The sequence below is a fragment of the Primulina eburnea genome, chromosome 4, assembly GCF_022965805.1.
Source record: "Primulina eburnea isolate SZY01 chromosome 4, ASM2296580v1, whole genome shotgun sequence".
Classification (NCBI taxonomy): domain Eukaryota; kingdom Viridiplantae; phylum Streptophyta; class Magnoliopsida; order Lamiales; family Gesneriaceae; genus Primulina; species Primulina eburnea.
This window is the reverse complement of record NC_133104.1, coordinates 6141299-6149276: the sequence shown is the minus strand read 5'-3', so window position 1 is coordinate 6149276 and position 7978 is coordinate 6141299. Positions and strand designations below refer to the sequence as shown.

At 40.5% G+C, this 7978-nt stretch overlaps 1 long non-coding RNA gene across 1 annotated transcript; it reads right to left on the bottom strand.

Moving 5' to 3' along the window:
• Positions 1 to 966: 966 nt before the first annotated feature.
• LOC140829738 (uncharacterized) lies at positions 967 to 3841 on the bottom strand. The gene is made up of 3 exons (XR_012117506.1): positions 2081 to 3841; positions 1968 to 1991; positions 967 to 1601 (listed from the first exon to the last, which is right to left on the bottom strand). It is a non-coding gene; the product is annotated as an uncharacterized lncRNA (long non-coding RNA).
• Between the last annotated feature and the right edge of the window lie 4137 nt (positions 3842 to 7978).

The following is a 7978-nucleotide window of genomic DNA, read 5'->3' as shown; positions in this document are numbered from 1 at the left end:
AGACTGGGAAAGGAGCTAATCAAATTGGTACTTTGCATAAAGCAGGTACTACTCGTTGAAGCTCCCATTTTTATTGTATTTTCATATTGAAAGATATATATGATGCAGCTATTAGTGTGCTTGAAAACATTATCACTAAGGTACCTCTACTTCGATCCATGTGGAAACTGGTGGTCCCTTCATAATGATGAAGCATTTTGATTTCATTTTTATTTTTCATTTGGTACATAAATTATGAGGATCACAAATTTTCTTTGTCGTGCCTTGCAAAATAAAATCTCTTGATATCATAAGTGCAATAGATTTCGTATCTACGACTATAGCACTTGTCCTAACACTGAGAAATGATGGTTTTGATATTTTTCTTTCATATGTCAAATCATTTTGCACAAGATTGGACGTTGATATACTGGAAATGAATTCTCATTATAAGCATTCTATTCATTTATGACCAAAAAAGATATCATCACGGTTGAGCATCACATTCGTTATGATATATTTAATGCTGTAATAGTGTGGCAGCCCGTGCTCCTGATTAACGTTTAATGACCAAACAACCAGGATTTATTAATGTAAACAGCGAAAACGATTAAAATTTTTTTTTCCTTTTGGGCCTACAGAAATTTCGACATGACCTATTCGTAAATAGGACATCCCAAAAACAACACAACAATATTTATATACTCGAAATAAAGTCACAACATCAATTCACAAACCTATAGCCGCACTGGCCAGGACTAAACACATGCAGAGCCGGCAAGGCTCGATCACACCACTATCAATTCAAAACATCGTAAACATAACAGTACAGCTACACGGGGCATCTCCCCGGTAAATGTATGACTCCATAATATAGTGTATATATATATCTGGGAAACTCTCAACCACGACTCGACGACTGGGCACCACTACCTGACGCTCCACCAGACGCGTCAAATCCTCCCGGAAAACCTGCTATGGCATCAAAAACAACCACAGCATAAAAGAAACGAGGGGTCGGGCCCCAGTACGACGAACCAGTAATATTACGACAAATATAACTGACATGAAATAAAATCAAGTACAATGCGATGCGATGCAATGTAATGCAATGCGTGAAAGGTAACAACAAAATAATGGATACCAAAGCGGAGTCCAAATGAAACGCATCAGCAACAAGAACAATGGCCACCCGTGCCAGGAATGCAGCAACGTAATAGCATGCCGCCGCTATCCATGCACGTAGCATCGAGGGTACGGGTGCGACCCGCTCAGCCCTCATGCAAGTCATCAGGAGTGCTAGTCCTATCACCCATTCCATCGATGAGATGTCAGGAGTGATCTAATCCTATCACTCACTCCATAGATGACGCAACATCGCAACAGATCAGTAATGCTAGCAATCAACGGAGTCAAGGCTCGAAATGCTATGCATCAACTCAAATAAATCCATGAATGCAATCAAGTATTCACAGAAGCACATAAAGCACGTCACAACTTATTACAAAGTACTTAACGTCATTTCACATCACTATAGACGTCATAATAAAACGGTTCATACGTACCTCAACGGACTTTAATTTACCACAAAATATCTTAAGGATTTCTCGCAGAATCCAATCCTGTGGCAAATAATACATTTCATATCAAGTCCCATTTATTTTTCCAATATTCACTAATTTAGCCTAAAATTCCAAAAATCCATAATTTAGTCTTTACAATTTCTAAAACTCATCGCAAAGTCAAATATAATTATTTATTTAACTTAAATCTCTCAATACCGGACAACTAGAACTTCCGAAAATTCGATCATATCGAATCTGAAATTTTTTGGTATTTACTAGGAATTTCAAAAATGTTCATTTTTTTATTTCTAATGCTGTAAACACATCCCAATAACAATTTAACATTTCACAATTCATAAATCCCAAATTAATAGGCTAAATTCGAAATATTATCTAAATAAATTCCGAAAATTAGCTTAATACCTCCAATCGACTCCGATATAGCACCTACAATCAATAATCCAATATATATTAGTTATTGGAACTCAATTGAATTAAAATGCCCAAAATTCGAAACCCTAAAATCGTAATTCTACCTCTGAAATTTCGAAAATTGCTTAAAGCTTCGAATTTAAGCTTCAAACAACATAACCCAAGCTTTCTTCCAACTTTTCCGGCGAAAACAGGCGGCGGTCTCCGACGGGTTTCCGAGAACCGTGAGTTTTCTGCGAAATTTAGGTATCAATGGATAGCTCTCGTCGAGAGGATTCGGAATATGTATTTACTTTATTTTTTGGACAAACAACGCGGCCACAATCGATGATCAAAGATTCGAAATTGAAAAATGAGAAAGGAGCTCGGCGGATGCAGATACGGGGAGAGAGAAGGAAACTTTGATAATTATCAATTCTTTTTTTTTTAATTTATTTATTTAATCAAAATGGGCCGGGCTTGGGGAAAGTGTTTGGGCTTTGGGAAATAAACGGACTGGGCTCTCACATTCTCCCCTACTAATAAAAGATTTCGTCCTCGAAATCTAGCATACACAATATTTATACAAAAGTGATTTATAAACATTTACCACTGATAGTACATTGGGAAATCAGAATACATGGAATAATTTATTACATTTTCAAACAAATGAGGCCAATCCTGACGCATCTTAGCCTCTAATTCCCACGTAGCTTCTTCTCTCCCATGTCTACTCCATTGCACCATAACCAGTGGAATCGTCTTATTCCTGAGTTGCTTTTCTTTACGATCAAGAATTTTCACTGGATGCTCAACATAGCTAAGGGAACTATCCAACTCTACCTCATCAGTCCTCAAGACATGAGAAGGATCCGGCTCGTACTTTCGCAGCATAGATACATGAAACACATCATGTATCGCAGATAAACTCTGCGGCAAGTCTAAACGATAAGCCAACGTGCCAATCCTCTCAACAATCGCATATGGACCAATATAACGCGGAGCTAGCTTCCCTTTGCGCCCAAATCTCATAGTACCACGAAATGGTGATACTTTCAAGAAAACCTGATCGCCAACCTGAAATTCTAAAGGCCTACGCCTTTTATTAGCATAGCTGGCTTGACGATCTTGAGCTGCTTTCATTCTTTTCCTGATCATTTCAACCTTGTCTTTCATTTCTTGAATAAATTCTGGCATTGATAGCTGTCGTTCCCCTACGTCTCCCAGCATATCGGAGATCTACATTTTCTACCATACAAGGCCTCAAATGGTGCCATTCCGATGGTTGCTTGGAAGCTATTGTTGTAAGAGAATTCAACAAGTGATAATGATTCCTGCCAACCACCCCTGAAATCCATCACGACTGCTCGCAACATGTCCTCGAGTGTCTGAATGGTCCTCTCAGACTGACCATCTGTCTGTGGGTGATAAGCAGTGCTCATTGCCAATTTTGAACCCAATGCTGATTGCAAACTACCCCAAAACTTCGAAGTAAACCTGGGATCACGATCTGATACTATGGTTACAGGCACACCATGCAATCTCACTACATGATCAATGTACATTTTTGCCATTTTCTTATAAGTACAAGTACGATCATAAGGAATAAAATGGGCTGATTTAGACAATCTATCCACAATCACCCAAATCGCATCACAACCACGATTTGAACGAGGCAGGTGTGTCACGAAATCCATAGCAATGTGCTCCCAATTCCACTGTGGCATTTCAAGACTATGTAACATACCACCAGGTCTCATTCTCTCAGCTTTAACCTGTTGGCACGTCAAACATCTAGCCACAAAGTCAGAAATCTCTTTCTTCATACCTTCCCACCAGTAATGAGATTTCAATATATGGTACATCTTTCTGATTCCAGGATGAACACTGTGCCGACTACAATGAGCTTCACGAAGTATAGATTCTTTCAAATCTATTAAATTCGGAACCACAAGTCTACCATTATAGCGCAGACATCCATCTGAAGCAACACTGAACTTGCCTGATTGACCTGTCTGAGTCAATTCTTTCAATCTGTGAACATGCGGATCAGTTCTCTGTGCTGCTTTGATTTTAGAAACAATTTGTGGTTCAACTTGAATAGATGAAACTATAAAGTAATCGCCCTTAGATTGATAAGTCCATCCTGAAGTTCCCAAATGCTCATGAACCTTTGAAATAGTCAAAGATGCCAACATTTTAGGCTGAACCTTTCTGCTCAGAGCATCTGCAACTTGATTCATTCGCCCTGGCTGGTACTGAATCTCACAATAAAGTCCTTAAGCAGTTCCAACCATCGACGCTGTCTCATATTCAAGTCAGACTGTGTGAAAAGATACTTCAGACTCTTGTGATCAGAATAAATCACAAATTGTTCTCCGTACAGATAATGGCGCCATATTTTCAATGCAAACACAATGGCAGCTAACTCCAAGTCATGAACTGGATATCGAGTCTCATGTGGCTTCAACTGACGAGAAGCATACGCAATCACTCGTTCATGTTGCATCAAAACACAACCCAGTCCATTTAGAGAAGCATCTGTACAAAAAACAAATCCACCTGAGCCTGAAGGCAAGGCTAGCACGGGAGATGTGGTCAACTTTTCTTTCAAAGTCCGGAAACTAGACTCACATTCTGCAGTCCACACAAAACGTCGATCTTTCTGTGTCAACTGGGTCATAGGCCTAGCTATTCTAGAAAATCCTTCAATGAAACGCCTATAATACCCAGCTAATCCCAAAAAGCTTCGAATTTCAGACACATTGGTTGGTTTAGGCCAATTGATAACAGCTTCGACTTTACTAGGATCAACAGATACTCCTTGTGCAGATATAACATGGCCTAAAAATAATACTCTGTCCAACCAGAACTCACACTTAGAAAATTTGGCATACAACTGCGCTTCTCTGAGTGTTTGGAGAACTAGTGTCAAATGTTTTTCGTGCTCTTTCTTTGACTTGGAATAAATCAAGATATCATCAATAAAAACGATAACGAATTTATCTATGAATTCCCGGAATACACGATTCATTAAATCCATAAACACCGCTGGAGCATTAGTCAAATCAAACGGCACAACTAGGAATTCATAGTGTCCATAACGTGTCCGAAACGCTGTCTTAGGAACATCTTCCTCTCGGACTCTGAGCTGATGATAGCCGGAACGAAGATCAATCTTGGAATACACAGAAGTACCCTGCAACTGATCAAACAAGTCGTCAATACGCGGCAGAGGATACTTATTCTTCACAGTAGCCCGGTTCAACTGCCGATAATCGACGCACATTCTCATCGTTCCGTCTTTCTTCTTTACAAACAATACTGGAGCTCCCCAAGGCGACGTACTTGGTCTGATATAGCCTTTCTCCAGTAAATCCTGAAGCTGTTCTTTGAGTTCTTTCAACTCTGTCGGAGCTAAACAATATGGTGCTCTAGATATAGGATTTGTCCCTAGCATCAATTCAATACTGAGATCTATTTCCCTTTGAGGCGGAAAACCTGGAATTTCATCAGGAAATACATCTGGAAAATCCTTGACAACGGGAATGTCTGAAACTTTCAATTGTTCTTCCCGTGTTGCATCAAGAGCATAGATCAAAAATCCTTCATTGCCGATTGACAACAACCTGAACATTTCCATTGCAGATACTAATGGAATTCGAGACTGTGAATCATACCCGTAAAAGTTCCATTTGCTGCCATAATACGGTCTAAATCTGACAACTCCATGGAAACAATCCACAGTAGCTCGATAATTCGTCAATATATCCATACCGAGGATACAGTCGAAATCAGACATGGCTAACTTGATTAGATTAGTTATCATAATATTATTCTCAAACCTAATCACACAATTTATAACTATCTCGCGAGACATCAAGTATACACCGGCAGGAGTAGCCACAGACACAGTATCCAACAACGGAATAGTAGCAATCTCATGCTCATCAACAAATGCAGCAGATAAAAATGAATGAGATGCTCCAGTGTCTATCAATATACGCGCAGGATAATCGAAAACATAGCAAATACCTGCAATCACTCCGCCTGGTGCATCCTGAGCCTGGTCCTGAGTCAATGCATGTACTCGAGCCTGCTGCGGCACCGGAAATTGCTGCTGAGGAGGACCTCTAGGTGGTGGATAACCGAATTGCTGAAATGACTGGGTAGGAGCATATGGTCTAAAGGCTGGTCCACGGGGAACTTGTCCAGACTGTTGTGGCTGAAATTGCTGTCTTTGTGCATTAGGGCATACTCTGGCAAAATGCCCAACTTGACCACAAACGTAACAAGATCCATGTACTCCTACACATTGGGAACTAAAATGTCGACCACCACATCGGTCACAATGCACAGTGCTAGACGACCCAACCGAACCTCCTCCTCGTGCACTTCCTGAACTGGAAGAGCTGGATTGAGACTTCTTCTTGAATTGCTTTCCTTTTACCTTGTACCTCTGCTGTTTGGGTTGTTGGTATGACTGTACAGGCTGATATGGAGGTAAATCCACTGGCATTGACATACTACTACCAGATCCCTGAGAAACAGATGATGGACCTGGCTGTGGGTCTCCTCTGAGCAAACTTGCTTCAATTTTCCTCGCCTTTTCCACTGCTTGAATATACGTATTAGGTGATCCAGTCATTACCAAAGTATGAACAGTCCGTTGCAACCCATGCAGAAAACGTGATAGTTTAGCCTGATCATTCCTAGCAACATGTGGAACATAGGGCAAAAGAGCAGAAAACTGTGAAGCATATTCCACAACTGATTTGTTTCCCTGCACCAACTGATTGAACTCTTCTTCTTTAGCAGCATAATATGACGGTGGTGCATATTCTTGGGTAAAGTGAGCACGAAATGCATCCCAAGTAATAATTTCACCAGAGTCCTTCATTGCTTCCTCTGTGGCTTCCCACCAGAGTTGTGCTCGGTCTTTTAGTTGGTAGATGGCAAGCTTCAATTTAATATCTTGGGAATACTCCATCAAATTAAATAGATGATTTATGCTTTTCAGCCAGCCTGCTGCTTTTTCTCCGCTCTCGTTGCCAAAGAATTTTGGAGGACGTAATTCTTGGAACTGCGAAATTATTAACTGCATTCCTCCAACTTTCTGTGTCAGCTGTTCCACTTCTTGCTCAATCACTGCCTGTCTAGCTCCAGGTCTTTCAGGTCGAGGAGGTTCTTGATACACTTCTTCTTCAATGTTTTGAGCGACTTGTCCTCGAGGTCGACCACGTCTACCTCTAATGATATCAGCAAGTCCTCGAACATTTTGTGCCTCAGATTCTTGCGCTATTTCCTTCCCTTTTCTACCTCTACCTCCAGGTGCCATTCTACAAGACACGAGGAATAAATACACAGGCAGATAACAGGTAAAAGAAATTAATAGGCAATTTCTAAACTACATATCATGCCTAATCAGCTAATCGTCAGGCAAATTCAAAGAAATCACACCAAATAATTCAAATAAGAGCAAATAGTCAAACACATGCACAATCATGTTATTTGTGTCTAGACTCAAGTGCCCTAGACTCTAATTCGAGCATATCCCAGTTACGCTCTGATACCAACTGTGGCGGCCCGTGCTCCTGATTAACGTTTAATGACCAAACAACCAGGATTTATTAATGTAAACAGCGAAAGCGATTAAAATTTTTTTTTCCTTTTGGGCCTACAGAAATTTCGACATGACCTATTCATAAATAGGACATCCCAAAAACAACACAACAATATTTATATACTCGAAATAAAGTCACAACATCAATCCACAAACCTATAGCCGCACTGGCCAGGACTAAACACATGCAGAGCCGGCAAGGCTCGATCACACCACTATCAATTCAAAACATCGTAAACATAACAGTACAGCTACACGGGGCATCTCCCCGGTAAATGTATGACTCCATAATATAGTGTATATATATATCTGGGAAACTCTCAACCACGACTCGACGACTGGGCACCACTACCTGACGCTCCACCAGACGCGTCAAATCCTCCCGGATAACCTGCTATGG